Genomic DNA, 18547 nt, shown 5'->3' with positions numbered 1-18547 from the left:
ATTAACTCCACTAACTATTCGTAATACTAACTATTCATAGCTAACTGTGTTGTAATAATTTACTTTCTCGCATTTTTTATGTTCTGTATTGTGTGTTTAATCGTATTGTTCACGTTTTATGTTAAAAAATCGAAAAATCCAAAAAAGAGAAACCCGGTGCGATTCCAACGGTCGCCGTTTAAGAAACCCTTTTCACACACTCACAAGCTTACTCTTGGGCTTCCTTATAATGAGCCCATTTATTTATTGTATCAGGGTTTAGGCTCATTCAAATCTTTTGCCAGCTTTGGCTTTTCAGTTTAAAAACTTTTTCAAAAGGACGTGTCAGTCTCGAAGCCTCCCGTCTAGGTCGAGCAAGAGATGGCAAGACACGCCAATCTAAAATCAACAAAACAGACTTTCCCCTTTTCTTTTGGGAGAACTACGTGGATTCTGATTTCTCCATTGCGCCTTGGAGATACGTAGGCATGAAGTCTACGACTTTATCGAGTCCAAAAACAATAAAATCAAGTTCTTTTCTCATCTCCCCAATCAAACGATCAAAGCGAAAAAAGCAAAGCATTCACATAAACATAAGCAAAAAGGTTCCTGTGGAGTACCACAGATGTAGAGGGTGCTAATACCTTCCCTTTGCATAACCAACCCCCGGAACCGTAACTCTAAAGGGATTTATCGTTATTTTTCCCTTCCTCTTTTTGGATAAAATAAAAGACGGTGGCGACTCTTGCATTTAAAATATTTTTCAAACGGGTTAAGTTCAAACAATACTTAATCTCGTGAAAAATCCCGCCGCGACAGACTCATATATGATTCCTATAGCCTTTGTGGATCATTCTTGGTTGAGCTCTTATCAATTAGGGTCTTAAACCCTATACATGAACTTGATATATCAAAGATGATCAAGTGCCCTACCTACAAAAGAGTTAGGCAAATGCAGAGACATATTTTTGGTATTTTGGTTAGGAAATGATAGAATACAAAGTATGATACAATCACATGGTGCTTGGTAATCTCTCCCAATACAAACCCAATGGATGAGGGGGGGGGGGAGGAGGATGCAAGGTATGATCCCAATGCTAATGCATATGATGAGATAGCATGAGGGATTTTAGGATCAAAATTGGGGTCTTACAGCTGCCCCTATTTAAGGACATTCTAACTGAGGAGGTGAAGGTTAAAATCTTCATATCGACTCAGTAGAATGGGCATAAATAACAACATATATAAACAAATTTTAGTCCCTAAGAGACCTCATGATGCATATGATATGAATGCTAAAAATAAACTCTTTGTGGGGGAATACTGCCACAAAGGAAAAGAATTCAGAGAGACTGAAAGTCCGCAGGAGCGTTATGCATTCCGTAAGGAAAACTCACTGGGGAGACAAAGACTCTGAGGGATAAAGGGTTGTGTATAGGACAGGCTACGACTTAAAAGCTACTGGGGGACATGAGGAATTCCACGAAAATGGAAAGACTCAACCGGGGGGAGAACATCTGCAGGGGAAACAGATAGATCAAAATAAAACTGAAATATTCGAACCATGCAGGAAAAGCAATTCCACTAAGGAAATACGCACTCAACTCAACTGGGGAAGAAACAAAATTTCAAACACAGGAGGAGGAGAAAACATATTATCCCCTACCTATTACTGGGTAAGGAGATAATAAAATCTGACAGGGAGGACATCCGTTACCGGTTAGGGTAAACATATCAAGGATGACTCATTGAGGGCCACCAGGAGGTGAATTCATTACCGGTTACTGGGTAAGAATATACTTGTTGGGGAAAAGTTGAAAATAGGATTTACAACTACCGGTTACTGGGCAGAAGACCAAAGGGAGAGAATATCTGTCACTGGTTAAAGTGAACATATCAAGGATAGACTCAAAGGAAAGAAAATCCGCCACTAGTTAAGATGAACATATCAAGGATAGACTTGCCTGGGAATGTTAAGGAGGATACCCGTCATCGATTAAGATGAACATATCAAGGATAAACCAACTGAACAACAAGAATAGGAATTACATCTATCGAATGCTGGATAGAATACTAACAAAGAGAATATCCGTCATCGGTTAGCATGAACATATCAAGGATAGAATCCGAGGGGAAGAATAGTGATTACATCTATCAGTTACTGGATAGAATACCGCAAAGAGAATATCTGTTGCCGGTTAGGATGAACATATCAAGGATAAACTCTGCAAAGGGGAGAAAAAACAGGATTTACAACTACCGGTTACTGGGCAGAAGACTGCAAAGAGAAGGAAACCCGTCATCGATTAGGATGAACATATCAAAGATTAACTCTCTAGGAAACAAATAGGGATTATAACTACCTTTTTAATGGGTAGAATACCATAAAGAGAATATCCGTCACCGGTTAAGATGAACATATCAAGGATAAACTCAAAGCAGGGGAAGAAAATATCCGTCACCGGTTAGGATGAACATATCAAGGATATACTTCCTGGGGATTTGTGAAAACGAATTCGTTGGGGAGAATAAGGTTACTTTTGTCGGATACTAGGCAAGAAGTAATAAATTGCCAACTAAGAAGAATATTACCAGCTACTGGGTAATAGACTCTTAGGGGACCAAAAATATCTATCTAGGTAAGATCTAGAAAGAAACGGTCAATCAAGACTCAACCCAATGAGGATATAACTCAAGGGGAATGATTCCATCCAGATAATCAACTGTGGAGGAAACTGAAATAATAACCATCCACGAGGAAACAACTCGGTGGGGAAAGGATAAAGGTTAAATTCTTTCTACTTAAGGGGTTGACACTCTACAATTGAAAGACGAGAGACACACCAATCTTGCATGGGGATAAAGTACCACCATGACAGAGAATAGAATTACAAGAATCTCAAAGTGTAATGATGCGATAATGAAATTATATGAGTGTATATGTATATGTATATGTATATATGATGATTATGCTGACAAAACAATCTTAAAGGATACAAAATGTCGCAAATTTGAACCATCGATACAATTCTCGGCCAATCCACAAAAGAGGGAAACAACTACTGGAGAAAATACCAAACATCTCAAAAGCTCGACCCTAGCTGGGGGAGAAGATATGACATCTACTGAGGAAACTGCTACTAACTCGGCGGGGAATTTTAGGTCAACACCATATCAAATGGGAGACAACCCTGTAGGGGGATCAAATACAAATAACTGTTCAGAAACCAGGAGAGAAATCTTACTGGGAGCAAATCTAATGGCGATTGGTGGGGAAACCAAAGCTCTGTCGAAATCATGCGAACTGCTGCAACGAATGTTCGTACTCAGCTAGGGAACAATCATAAACTCTGTTGGGGACAACGGCGAATTAATCATCTGGGGAAAACAACAAACACCTGGTGTTAAACATGTTGCCGAGGGTGAAAGAGGAATCACACCTATTGCTTTGGGGAGAACCAATACTGCTCCGCATTTAGGGTTTACTGCTTTCGAATCACTGTTAATATTCCTTTCAAATGAAATCGATTGCTTAAAATTAATGCTTTTATATGTTTAAGAAAACATGCTTAAAATTTTAATTTTCAAAATGATCATAATGAAATTTAGAACTATTTGGCTGAATTAAATAAGAGTAGAAACAATTGGATAAAAGCTCAACTTTATTTAATAGAATGGTAGTTTGTAAATGACAAGACTCCATAGATCTTTACAAAAATTGAAAATGGTAATTTACATGGAAATGGGTTACATCGAATACAATGATCACCAATCCTTCTACCATCTCCTGATATCCATTATGCTCTTGGCTGCTATCGGGGATCAGAATCCGACAATGTGCTCAAGAAAATCTTCAAAAATGAAGACCAGCAGGATGCAGTTACTTGCCATAATCCCTAATTTTTGCATAAATTTCCCCAAGGAGGGGTACTCAATTTATCGGGATAATTCTTTCTTCTGTTTTATATCTCTAACTTTTGCCTGGATCGCCCTTTCGGGTTTTCAATCCACCGAGACACTCATTTTTGCCTAAGCCGCCCATTCGGGTTTTCAACTTAGCGAGCTATTCCTTTTTTTTCTTTTAGGAGAAGTATTTCTTGACTGCATCTGCGTTCACAGGACGAGTGAACTCTTCACCATCCATAGTTGTAAGAATCAAAGCACCGCCTGAAAAGGCATTCTTAACAACATATGTGCCTTCATAATTAGGAGTCCATTTTCCCCTAGAATCTGGTTTGAAAGACAGAATCTTCTTGAGCACAAGGTCACCTTCTCTAAACACACGAGGTTTGACCTTCTTGTCAAAAGATTTCTTCATTCTTTGCTGGTATAACTGACCATGACACATGGTACTCAACCTCTTCTCTTTAACCAAATTCAGTTGATCATACCTGGTTTAATACCATTCAACCTCAGTCAACTTGGCTTCCATTAAGACACGTAATGATGGGATCTCAACCTCCATGGGGAGCACATCTTCCATACCATATATAAGAGAGAAGGGGGTTACCCCTGTTGAAGTATGGACGGATGTACGATACCCATGCAAAGCAAATGGGAGCATTCATCTTAGGTCTGTAGGGAGAAGAATCATGATGTGCAATCTTGAAGTCTTTGCAAAGAGCTTCCACCATATTGTTATTCAAGTTCGATCCATTATCAGTAATGATCTTACTTGGCACACCATAACGACATATAATTTGATTCTTTATAAACCTCACAACAACTTGCTTGGTTACGTTCACATACGATGCCGCTTCAACCCATTTTGTGAAGTAGTCAAATACCACCAAAATGAAACGATGTTCATTCGACGCTTTGGGCTCAATCATACCAATCATATCAATTCCCCACATGTAAAAGGGCCATGGGGAAGAAATGACGTTCAACAGTGTCGGAGGAACATGAATCTTATCTGCATAAATTTGACACTTGTGGCACTTCTTCACAAACTTGCAACAGTCAGATTCCATTGTCAGCCAATAGTAACCTGCTCTCAACATCTTTTTCTCCATTGCATGTCCATTGGAATGAGTACCAAAGGAACCTTCATGGACTTCAATTATCAACATGTCTGCTTCGTGTCTATCCACGCATCTGAGCAGAGCCATATCGAAGTTTCTCTTGTACAATACATCACCCTTTAGGTAGAAATTTCTGACTAATCTTCTCAAAGTCTTCTTATAGATGCCCCAGACGGGTAAATCTGACTTTGGAGGAAACACTTTATGTCGTAATACCACGGCTTTTCGTCTTTGATTTCTTCAACAGTAAACACATGAGCTGGCCTATCAAGATACATCACAGTCAGGTTGGGAACCTCATTCCAATACTTCACTACAATCATTGAAGCCAACGTTGCAAGAGCATCTGACATCAGGTTTTCATCTCGAGGGATATGGTGAAACTCAACCTTTGTAAAGAAAGTTTAAATCCTCCTCGCATAATCTCTATATGCTATCAAACCGGGTTGATTCTTCTCCCATTCATCTTTGATCTGATTCACAACCAAAGCCGAATCTCCATAGACGTCTAAATACTTGATTCTGAGATCAATGGCCTCTTCAAGCCCCATAATGCAAGCTTCATAGTCAGCCATATTATTTGTACACTTGAAAGTCAATCTAGTTGTAAACGGAAAACGAGTGCTTTGAGGAGTAATAATTACTGCCCCAATGCCATTACCATACTGATTAACAACTCCATCAAATACCATGCCCCAACGGGAACCAGGTTCTTGCCCTTCATCAAGCAATGGTTCATCACAATCTTTCATTTTCAGGTACAAGATCTCTTCATCAGGAAAATCATACTGCACTGACTGGTAATCTTCAATTGGTTGGTGAGCCAAATGGTCAGCCAAGACACTACCTTTAATTGCGTTTTGAGATCCGTATTCAATATCATACTCTGATAACAACATCTGCCAATGGGCAATCCTCCCAGTTAAAGCAGGCTTCTCAAATATATACTTGATTGTATCCATTTTGGATATCAACCAAGTGGTATGATTCAACATGTATTGACGCAAACACTTAGCAGCCCAAGCCAATGCGCAATAAGTTTTCTCAAGCATAGAATACCGAGTCTCACAATCGATGAACTTCTTACTGAGGTAGTAAATAACATATTATCTCTTTCCAGTTTCATCTTGCTGACCAAGAACACAACCCATACTTTCTTCAGGCACAGTCAAATACATGATCAATGGTCTTCCTTCAACAGGTGGAGACAGAATCGGAGGTTCGAGCAGATATTCCTTGATACTATTAAAAGCTTTCTGGCAGTCTTTAGTCCAATCACCAGACTGATCTTTCCGAAGAAGCTCGAATATAGGTGCATACGTGGCAGTCATGTGTGAAATGAGTCTTGAGATATAATTCTAGCGGCCGAGAAAACCTCTGACTTTCTTCTTAGTTTTGGGTGCAGGCATCTCTTGTATTTCTTTGACCTTGGTAGGATCAACTTCAATACCCGTCTCGCTGACAATAAAGCCCAACAACTTACCAGAACGAACACCAAAAGTACACTTATTGGGATTCAAGTGGAGTTTATACTTCCTCAAACGCTGGAATAACTTCAACAAATGCTCAACATGTTCCTCTTCATCAATAGATTTAGCAATCATATCATCAACATAGACTTCAATCTCTTTATGCATCATATCATGAAAAAGAGTAGTCATTGCTCTATGGTAAGTTTCACCAGCATTCTTTAAACCGAAAGGCATCACTCTATAACAGAATGTTCCCCAGGGTGTAATGAATGTGGTCTTCTCCATATCTTCGGGTTCCATCTTGATCTAATTATATCCGGAAAATCCATCCATAAACGAAAAGACTTTAATTTTGCTGTATTGTCTACCAACATATCAATGTGTGACAGAGGGAAATCATCTTTCGGACTAGCTTTATTCAAATCTTTATAATCAACACACATACAGAATTTTCCATCCTTCTTCGGAACAAGCACAATATTGGCCACCCACTGCGGATACTCAGCGGTCACAAGGAAACTGGCATCAATCTGCTTTTGCACTTCTTCTTTGATCTTTACTGCCATATCAAGATGAGTTCTCCTCAACTTTTGTTTGACTGGCGGGCATTCTGGCTTCAATGGTAATCTATGCTCCACAATCTCAGAATCCAACCCAGGCATGTCTTGATAGGACCAAGCAAACACATCTGGATACTCTTGGAGAAGATCAACCAACCCTTTCTTAACATCAGGACACAGTCGAGACCCAATCTTGACTTCCTTCACATCATCCTCGGAACCCAAGTTGACTAACTCAATCTGCTCTTCGAATGGCTGAATGGATTTTCCCTCGTGCTCAAGAAGACGAGACAATTCATCACTTTCCTCCTCAGCCTCAAACACAGGGAATTCAAAATTTGGAGAAGGAGATGGATCATTGTATTCAATGGGGTTAGAAACCAACCTGCATAATGATTTGATATTTGATTTTAGAGAAGTGAATTGTGACCAAATATTATATAGATGGACAATTATATTATTTATTTATGTTTTTTGTGATTACCATTTTCAGAATAAAGCAAAAAGTAAAAATAAAACATCATAGATGTGGATGAATAGAATATATTTTATTGATGATCAAAATTTGAAAATTCCAAACAATGTTCACTTCTCCCTTAGGCATAGGAGAAGGATTTTCAAAAACAAATAAAAGCAATTACTTAGGTTGATGCATAATAACAGGAATATCAACGGCAATCCAATTGTTGCAAGCCTTTCCACGCGTCACAAAATTGGTGTAGTCTTTCTCTTCATCACCCTCTAGCACAACAACTAAGTGTTGTTCATTACCATGAATGAACCCTCCGCTACGGAAACTGAGTTGCACATCTTCAGCTCTAACCACTGTTGAACCTTGTTGGGAACCCAAGCCAGCTCTGCTCTTGTTGTCGGAGACTTCTACTATCTGTCCCCACTGATCAGACTGACCATCTTCAACAATTTTCAGCGCATCTTTGAATGAGGACATGGGTGCCCTAACTCTATTTTCTTCACCAATATATAAGACTTGGAACGGAGTTCCAACCTCATCCTCAGCTTCTATGTAAGAGAAAGATGACAAGTGGCTGACCAACAACGCCTTCTCCCCACTAACAATAACCAGCTTACCATTCTTGACAAATTTCAGCTTCTGATGCAACGTTGAAGTAACGACTCCTGCCTCATGAATCCATGGCCTTCCCAATAAGAAACTATAGGCCGAATGGATATCCATTACTTGAAAAGTAATTTGGAAGTCACTCGGACCTCTCTTTACTGGAAGGTCCACTTCACCAATTACAGTTTTGTGAGAACCGTCAAATGCTTTGATGATCACGCCACTATATCTCATCGGAGCTCCTTGGTATGACAATTTTGATAGGGTTGACTTCGAAAGCATATTCAGTGAAGATCCAATGTCTACCAATACATTTGACAGAGCGTCATCTTTGCAATTCATCGAGATGTGCAGAGCCAAATTATGATTTCTACCCTCCTCGGGGAGTTCTTCATCACAGAAACTGAGATTGTTGCAAGAAGTGATGTTAGCCATAATATGATCGAACTGATCCACTGTAACATCATGTTCCATGTAAGCTTGCTCTAGGACTTTCTGCAGTGCTTCTCTGTGTGCTTCTGAATTCATTAACAGAGACAACACTAAAATCCTGGAGGGAGTTTGAAGCAGTTGTTCCACCATATTCAAGTCGTTGGATTCATTAGACTGACACCTTGGAGTGCTAACAGACTCTACCACTGGTACATCAACCTTCTTATTAATAGATACATCTTCCATGTTTTTTGGGAACACCGGCGCAAACACACGACCACTGCGGGTCACCTTGGTAACATCGGCTATGCTCACAACCGAACTGGTAGTAGGTAAAGGAACCTCTTGACCATTCTCCAACATGGTAGCATTATACTGATATGGGACAACCTTATCAGATGCATACGTGATAGGACCAGCTAACCGTATAACCAACAACGATACCGATATGTTGTTGACACTATTACTGCTGTTGTTGTCGTACTGAATCACCAATCTCTCAGGAGTTTTGAAAACCAGGACTATAACATTGACATCATCATCTACATGATGGGACTGAACAATCTGAATCAAACCTTCATCCATTAACCTCTGGATGTCTCTCTTCACAATCATACAACCTCTAGGATTTAGACTACAAATAGCACAACCATCATGATCATGCTCACAATCGCTAACCAAGCAAATATCCTTATGCATCCTCACCAAGGACCTTCTAGTGAAGCGTACATCAAATACATTGAACTCGCCAGGACAACCATCCACCATATTAACAGATGAATTTCCATGGGCAGGTAGTGGGTTAGCTTTGACGTTCGGAGCACAATCCTCAAAGGACACCATTCCACTCTTGACCAGCTTCTGGACTTCATACTTCAAGGGGTAGTAATTCTCGATATCATGGCCAGGAGCTCCTTGATGAAAAGCACAGCGTGGTTCAGGGATTTAAGGGGGATTTCTTGGTTGTAACAGGTTCTTGAGAACCAACGATGGATATAATTCTGCGTACGTCATAGGAATTGGGTCAAAATAGTCATTCTTCCTCTTAAAATTTGATTATTGTTGAAGATGATTGTTGGTATTGTTGTTGTTGTAGGTGTTTGTTCGTTGATGTGGTTGCTGTTGTTGACGTTGTTGTTGTTGAATTGGTGTTGACTGATTAGTTGAAAATATTGAGATTACTGATGATACTTGATGATGGTGTTGACGGGGTGGTTGACTTCTTCTTACATGAGGCCTTTTCTGCCTCCCAATGGACACTGCATTAGTCTCTACTTCCTTCTTCTTACCAAAACTATTTCCATATATCTTGCTGGATGATGCTTCCTCCTTGGATAACCGTCCCTCTCGAACAGCTTCTTCTAGCCTAATCCCCATGTTTACCATCTCGATAAAATCACTAGGGGCACTGACAATCACCCGCTTATAATAAAATGAGCTCAGGGTCTTGAGAAAAATTTTAGTCATCTCCTTCTCTTTCAAAGGAGGGGTAATCTGAGCAGCAAGCTCTCTCCATCTTTGAGCATACTCTTTAAACATCTCCTTGTCTTTCTGAGACAACGACCTTAACTGGTCCCTATCTGGAGCCATATCAACATTATATTTGTACTGCTTCACGAATGCTTCGCCTAAATCATTGAACGTGCAGATGCTCTCACTATCTAATCCCATGTACCACCTCAGAGCGGCACCGGTAAAACTGTCTAGAAAATAATGAATCAACAACTGATCATTATCGGTTTGAGTAGACATCTTTTTGTCGTACATCACAAAATAATTGAGTGGACAGGTATTCCCTTTGTACTTTTCAAAGTCAGGCACTTTGAACTTCACCAAGATTTTCACATTCGGAACCAAACAAAGTTTCGCAACACTCTTTCCAAACAGATCCTTACCCCTCAAAGTTTTCAACTCCTTACGCAGCTCCAATAATTGATCTTTCATCTCATCCATCTTTTCATACACATCAGGGCCCTCAGACAGCTCAGAATGATAGATGGTGTCTTTTACATGGGGTAGAGTATGCACAACAGGCGGTGTCACAGACATGACCGGGCTAGATACCGACATAGAAGCAAATGTAGGCGCAAATCCTTTAGGCATAAAATTAGACGGCATTCCCCACAGGAATTCGGCAGGCATGTCGGGTGCGAAGTGAGAAGCAGTTGCAGGAATGGTAGAGGTAGCAACCTCGGAAATGACAGTCCTCTGAGGAGGAGGAGTTACAGGCATTGGAGAAGACTGTCTCTGAGCGGCTATCACGGACTCCATCATGGCAGTCAGACGGGCGATCTCATCCTTCAGGTCTCTGTTCTCTTGCTCTAGATGCTCCATAATCTTTGAGTGATTGGCACGGGTATTGTATCGATGAGTCAGCTTGGCTGAAGCACAAAAGAAATACCAATAAGACATCTGGTGAAAGAGAAACCTGCTTATGCAAATGATGCATGAAATGCGATGCTTGATTGTTTTTATTTTCAAGGAACTTACTATATTATTTGCAAATATATATGTATTCAACAATACTTGCAACAATTTGATATGACAATAAAATCTCTTTTATTTATATAATTGGAAGGATTACACTTAGTACAATTTCAGAAACCAAATGAAAAATACAAGAGAAAAGGAGACTAGTCATCTTAAGGATCCCTAACAACAACATCAGAAGATCTGGCTACAGCCGCGTACTTTCTTCGAATGTGTCGGATCTCTGTCTCAAAAGAAACCTTCATCCGAGTCTTCTCGAGGACAAGCTGGTCAATAATCTTCTTCCAAGCGACGGAAGGCTGAGGCATAATAGAGGAAGATGAAACTTATGGTTCTCTCTGTCTCTTCGTTACTCGGTCTTCAAGAAGCTCGATAAGTGCATCTTTGTCTTTCGACTCAAGTTGCAGCTCCTCATGCTTTCTGCTCAAAGCATGGAATCGCTCTTCCCACATATCCTTTTCTTGCTTCATCTTGGCGAGCGCGTCTTCCAACTCCTTTATATCTTGGTTAGGGAGAGTTAATGGCTCATCCACAACCATAGACATAGGTCTCTCACAAGCATAAGGCATCTTCAATTCCAAAGCTCTCTTCTTCACCCAAAGAGTGTAAGCTTCCAAAGCTACACAATTGCACGGACCAAGCTCGGATCTTCTCTTCCTATGCACATTATGCCAAGCATGCACAATCTTCTTCTTCAAATGTTGGGGATCTTTACCCTCTTGATAGAAAATACCTTCTAACAAAGTGTTATTAGGTTTGTCTCTCAAGGGGAACCCAAGTTGACGACGAGCCAAAACAGGGTTGTAGTTAATTCCTCCTTGTGTACCAATGAGAGGCACATTAGAGAATTCACCATAACAATCAATAATCTCCAAACTGCTTAATGAAGGATCATACCAAACTATATCATCATTAGTGAGAGACATAAGTCTCTAAGACCAACTTAGACATTGTTTGTTCTCCACAAAAGCAGGTGTTTGAAGCAAGTGCGAAATAAACCACTTGTATAGAAGACGAACACAATAGACAATAGTTCCACCACCTTTAGAATTCCTTAGATGTAAAGAGAAGTACATATCTCCTAACAGCGTAGGCACAGGATTCCCAATCAAGAAGATTCTAATGGCGTTAACATCAACAAAACTGTCAATGTTAGCGAACAAAGCTAAACCATAGATGATCAACACAAAGATAGCCTCGAAAGCATCTACACTACCGGCTTGAGCAAAAGCAGTAGCTTCCTTGATGAGGAACTCAGAAGTCAATCCAAACACTCCTCCTTTCTTCACCCAATGAGCCTAATCTCAGACTACTTCAAGTGAAGGGCTTCAACAATAAGATGAGATCTGAGAATCTCTTCCAATCCACTAAAAGGCACTTTGTTAGAAATAGGTATTCCCAATAGATGGGCATACTCCTCAAACGTAGCCACAAGCTGATAATCAGGAAAAGTGAAGCAACGGTAAAGAGGATCATAAAACTGAACCAAAACACTCAGAAGTCCTTCAACCACATCAACAGATAAGATAGACAGAAGCTTACCATGACATTGCTTGAAGTACAAGGGATCTAATACAAAAGATGCTAACTTCCTAAACTCTTTCAAGTCTGGACATCTAAAACTGTACTTCTCAGTGTTCCTTCGTCCATAATCCATGGTCTGAAAATATTTGCAAATAATACCTCAGTTCCTTGAAATTTTCGTGTGATGAATGTTATGATGCGCATGAATGCATGAATGCGACAATCACAAATAAGGGATCACACACAAGGCAAACAAACAAAGGTCAAGGGATGAATCAAATCACTGTCAAGATCAATCATCCATTTTGGTGGATTATGGTTTACACCTTATCAACACCCAAGTTCCATTGATATTGACAAGACTTGATTGGATCAACCAAGAATCAAGGGTTTGTTGTGAGTCACGAGCATGGAGTCTGGGTAAGAACCATCCCAAAGGAGTGAACTTAGGATAAAAACCTATATATCATGTTTTAAAAAGTTCCCAGAGTCTTAATTCCATCTATTGGATATTACAGGTTGTGATGACTGACTCATCAACCCATAATATTCTCAAGAGAAACTCGTCTGAGTGTAGTATCGCGTAACAACTGCGATCAAGTCTAAACTTGAACAGTCTTCGCACTGCGTCCTAAATAGGCCAAGAGGGGTTAAATGTTCTATGGTCCTCAGCTTTTCAGACCCCAAATCAGAGATAATAATGCCTAACCACAAATAACTTGTGTGACATTCCTAACTCCAAAAGGGTCTCCACTGAGTAGATAGATCTCAAGCCAACTTGTTAAGGGCTACTCCACACAAGTCGAACATGACTACACCATCCTCTTATCTTAATTTCACTCAAGTTCGGGTTAGAACTTATCTCGCCACACAGAAATCACCAAGCACAACAAGCAGATTATATCATACAAAAAAATATACATACATCAAATATACAATTATATTCACACAAAAAAGTAGGCTAAACCCACTGGAGACTACTCCCCAACAGAGTCTTCACTTAATTTATGTAGCGGTAAATTCATGATCATCAAGCTATGGATAAGCTAGACGTCAATTATACCAGAGTCGTCACCGCGCTTTTATTGTGTCCAAGGGAAAAGGGAAAAGTACGAACAAAACCCAAAAGATAAGAAGTTTTCAAATTAAAACTAATAAAATGCTAGAGATTACAAGTAAGGGGGTTGGTTACACAGAGGGAAGGTGTTAGCACCCAAAGTGTCCTAGGTACTCCTAGGGAGCCCTTTTTTGTGTGCATATGTGTTTTTGTGCAAAAGATGTTTACAATAAATAAAGTGGAGGGATGAGAAAAGAATTCATTAATTATATCTTTGTGTTTGACAAGACCTTCGGACTTGTGCCTACGTACCAACATAAAATGAAGGATCAAAACCTCGTAGTTTGTGGTATAAATTTCAAAGTGAGTGCATTGCGTTTAACAAATTTTAAAAGTTTAACAAAGGAACAAGAGGCCTAGAAATGGTTTGAATGAGTGTTAGTTCTTTTTGTCTTTTTAAATTTTAAGTCAAGTATAGTTAAGTTTATTTACAAATTGATTAAGAAAAGAGTTTTGAAAATACAATGGCATAAGGCCAAAGTTTCTAATTTGCAATATGGTCAAAGTTTAGAAAAAACAAACACAGGCAAAGAAGATTTTTAAAAGGAGGGAGAGATTTGAAATCAAAGAAATGGGGAGGAGATGAAGAAACTAATCCTAAGCAAAAATTTAAAAGTTAAGAGTTGAAAAGATTAAACCAATGGGCTGCAATCCAATAGACAAAAATGTCATATAGAAACCTAAAATTCCCTTGGACTTTAGAGTCAAGCCTACAAACAACAAGTTGAAGAGAAAGAAATCAAATAAAGATAGCCACATCCAAGCTTAGTAACTCCAGGATCTTCTTCAAAATTTTCCATGTATCAGATGACTTCAAAGATGGCATTAGGCACATGTTCAAAATAACAGCTTCACTATAATCATGTTGCAGATGAACTCAAATGGATCTTCAATATTGTATCAGATGAAGGTTCACTTCACAAGCACTTGGTTTCATGAAAGTTGGCATTGGCCAAGTCCTTTGCATAGGGAGTGTTGCCTAAATTCTAAGTCCAATAGTCTCAGATCACATCAACAGTCCACACAAAATGTTTTTTAGGGTTTTTGTTCTTATTATGTATATTAAGGTCAAAACGACCACACAAGCAAACAAATATATATAAACACAATATATCACAAAATATGGTCCAAGTGGACAAAGGGAAAATGACATTAAAGTAAACAACTTGAATGGTATAAATAATGACATATGAATAAGGCTTAAAATTAAAGTGCATTAAAAGTAAATGACTTAAAATTAAATGTTAGTTGTTAGTTGATTAGAAGTTAGTATTGCTTTTGATTTTATTTTTGTTTAAGTCATTCTTGGGAGAACACTCAACCCGCTTATCAGAAGCATGGATCCTTGAACCAAGACATCTTCCAAAGGAAGGAAAAAAGGCCAAGTTTCCATACAATACCATGAAAGAGGGGAGACTTACAATCTCACTAACTAGAATGATATTCCTTTTGTGTCAAAATTTAGCGCTATGTTAAGCAATCGTAATTGGACTTATGTAGAAGTCACAACTGTTTGAGGTCGGACAATAGAATTTTTGTGTTAATGCATATTAGAGACATAGTATAATCGACTATGCTCATGAAACATACCACACACAATAAGAATATGCAAAGTGGGGGGCCTAATCTCATCCATACTTATGTTGATTTTTCAATCAACTAGCCTTAGGATATAGAGATACTATAGGTCCATGACATGAATGAATAAATAAGGGGAAAGAGATGAAGAGGGGGGGGGGGGAGATGGATCAAACACAAATTGGTCAAAGGAGGACTTTTACCAAATTAAGATCATTCATTCATTTTGGGAGATGGAATGTACATTCCATCAATCCCCTAAATCCAATAATCTTAACCTAGCAAAGTCAAACCAACCTTGACCAAGGCCCAACAAAACAAGTCAAACTCACAAAGTCAATTAAAATGGCTCTACACAATTTATTTGACATTTAATCAATTAAAAATAATAAAAATACGTATTAAATTAAATTATGGTTGGTCAATTTCCTAAAACCTCATCAAAATACCAAAGAAATGACCATGAGATTTATCATAGGTCAAACAAGATCAAAGGACCTTGGAGAAAAAATTTCAGAATTTTTGGAAACTTAAAGGTATTTTTAAACAATTAAAAATATTCACAAAATCAATTAAATCATGAAAAATATTATTAATGATCCAAAAAATGATTTTAATTCAGAAAATGAAAGAGGAATTTATTTAATTTTTTTTGGTGAAACTCTCACATTTTTGGGATATGAATTGATGAAAATAAAACAAATAAAATGAAAATCAATTAATCAGAAAAAAACGTGGACCACTTGATCTCCCTCATTAATTGAGGTGGCAGATCAAGTGGATGAAAACACGCGTTCCATGGTACACTCAAGTCAGCGCGCCACACAATTGGTATTCAAAAGGAACGCTCAAGATTAAAACAAATTGAACTGATCATGTGGCTCTGGACCATGCCACCTCATTGCCGGAGCAAAGTATCGGTCGTCTTCTCAGGCGACCTTGGTCGGACTGGTCCACTCATCACCATCACAAAAATGAAAAAGAAAGATATGATCTTAAAGAGTAAATGGCATTGATCACGAATCTGACATCAATTCAACCTAACTCCAAGTATATTGAGAGATACATGGAGTTGAAATTTGAGGTACATGAACTGAGTTGCTTCAATTTGTCCTCAAATCAACTCAATCTTCTTGCCTACATTGGTAAGACTTCAGACAACCAAGGATCCAAGAGAATTGATGAGAAATGAGAGAGAATCAAAGAGAAGAAAAAAATTGGGAAAATATCTTCAGTGTTGTGCAGAACTTGATCTCTCTTGCTTCAATTCATGCTTGATCTTGCTTAGGAAGCTTGCATAAGTGGCTTAGGATTGGAACAAAGCTTTGGATCCTGGGGTTTTTTAATCTCCAATCAATGAGATTCAAACTCAATTTCCAAATGAAAATTCTCAAGTTTTCCTTTCAAATGTGAGGGTTTCAAGTGTGGGAGGCAAAGCTGGCACGCAAGGGTCCTTATTTCTGATGCCAATGGCTCTTATTTATAGCCAATTCAAATGTTATTTGCACCTTCCAAAATGTTTCTAAAATATGCAATTGAGTGATGCATTCTTGCTTGGGCGTGTACAGGCCCATGAATCTATTCAATTAAGTCCATAATCACATGCAATTAAGTCTGAATGTGGATTGGGATGCAAGGACAAAATGTGCAGTTATTTGAAGTTTGATCCTCGCCAAATGATGCAGCTATGTTCAGACCATGTGCAGACCCCTCAAACTTTTTCCAAAATGGATGAAACTGGACTCTTTAGAAAGGTTAGATCAAGAGGAACAACTATCATGTTGAACACTTTTACATTTGAAGCTTTTATCATGATGAGTTTTGAGGTGGAAGTTTGGAAATTTCACATGCCAAAAAGTTTTCTAAGTGTCAAGCCACATGTTCAATTATTTCACCTTGTCTAACATTTTATGTAAGCTTCAAATGAGAAACGTGTATTCATCAAAGTTGTAGCTCTTTCAAAAACCTTAAAAATGGTCACAAATTTGACCCCATTCGGATTTGGGATGAATGAGTTATGCATTTTTAAAGTTGAGGAAAATCACTTGTTCAATGGTATTGGTCCAAAATGACCTATAACGTATCCTCATATTACATGCTCATAAAAGTTGAATCAGCTCTTCCTCCAAACATAAAAGTTGAATTAAACACCTTGAATTTTATTTTTAAACTTGGAAATATTTCACCTCATAAAAATTGAGCAAGTTATGGCCTTGGGAAGTTGATCTCCAAATTAGGGTTTAGACAAAATGACCTATAAGCTTTCAACATAAAAAATGACTTTCCAAGCAAAACTAGCTCTAGACCTCAACATGAAAGTTATTTGGAATGTCATTTAGAGTAACATTTATCTTGGAATAATTTTCATATGATGAAAATTGTATGAGATAGGGTCTAGGGATCCCCAGTTTTGATCAGATGAATTCCTCTGGTCAACCACCATCAACCAACTTGCTAACTTCAAATTCTCTTGACGTTTGGGACTCATGGGAGATCATATATGCATAAGATTATGAAATTTCAAGTGTCCCTTGAAATATTTGATCAATTGTTGAAGAAGCTTGGTGAAGAAGTTACACAAGATACCTAGATGAACTAGGGTTTCCAAGGCAACCCAATCCCAAACTCTTGAAGAATTCTTGATCAAAATAACATGTAGAGATCATGTGGACTCATATATGATTCCTAGAGACTTTTTGGATCATTCTTGGTTGAGCTCTTAGCAATGAGGGTCTTAAACCCTATACATGAACTTGATAAATCAAAGGTGATCAAGTGCCCTACCTACAAAAGAGTTAGGCAAATGCAGAGACATATTTTTGGTATTTTGGTTAGGAAATGATAGAATACAAAGTATGATACAATCACATGGTGCTTGGTGATCACTCCCAATATAAACCCAATGGATGAGGGAGGGAGGAGGATGCCACTGTATGATCCCAATGCTAATGCATATGATGAGATAGCATGAGGGATCTTAGGGTAAAAATTGGGGCCTTACAAAGGTCAATTCAGGAAGGTTGGGTCATGATGAGAGTCCATTTTTGACCCCGAAAACTTTATCTCCCTTGTTTCTTGATCATTTGGGTTCCAAAATAATTAGGGAGGTACAATCCTATGTCTCTAAAGAATGCTATGCGTACTTTATGGGTAAATATGAAGTAATTATTTAAGAAGAGATGGAAGAAAATGTCGTACTATATTAGAAATGTTGTTTTTGTCTTGGTTTCTGAAGTTATAGGAAGGGATAAGGTTATGCAACCAGAGTGTCTCTGAAAAGAAAAAGATAAGCT

Source organism: Lathyrus oleraceus, chromosome 4 (genome assembly GCF_024323335.1).
Source record: "Lathyrus oleraceus cultivar Zhongwan6 chromosome 4, CAAS_Psat_ZW6_1.0, whole genome shotgun sequence".
Classification (NCBI taxonomy): Eukaryota; Viridiplantae; Streptophyta; class Magnoliopsida; order Fabales; family Fabaceae; genus Lathyrus; species Lathyrus oleraceus.
This window is presented reverse-complemented; position numbering follows the sequence as displayed.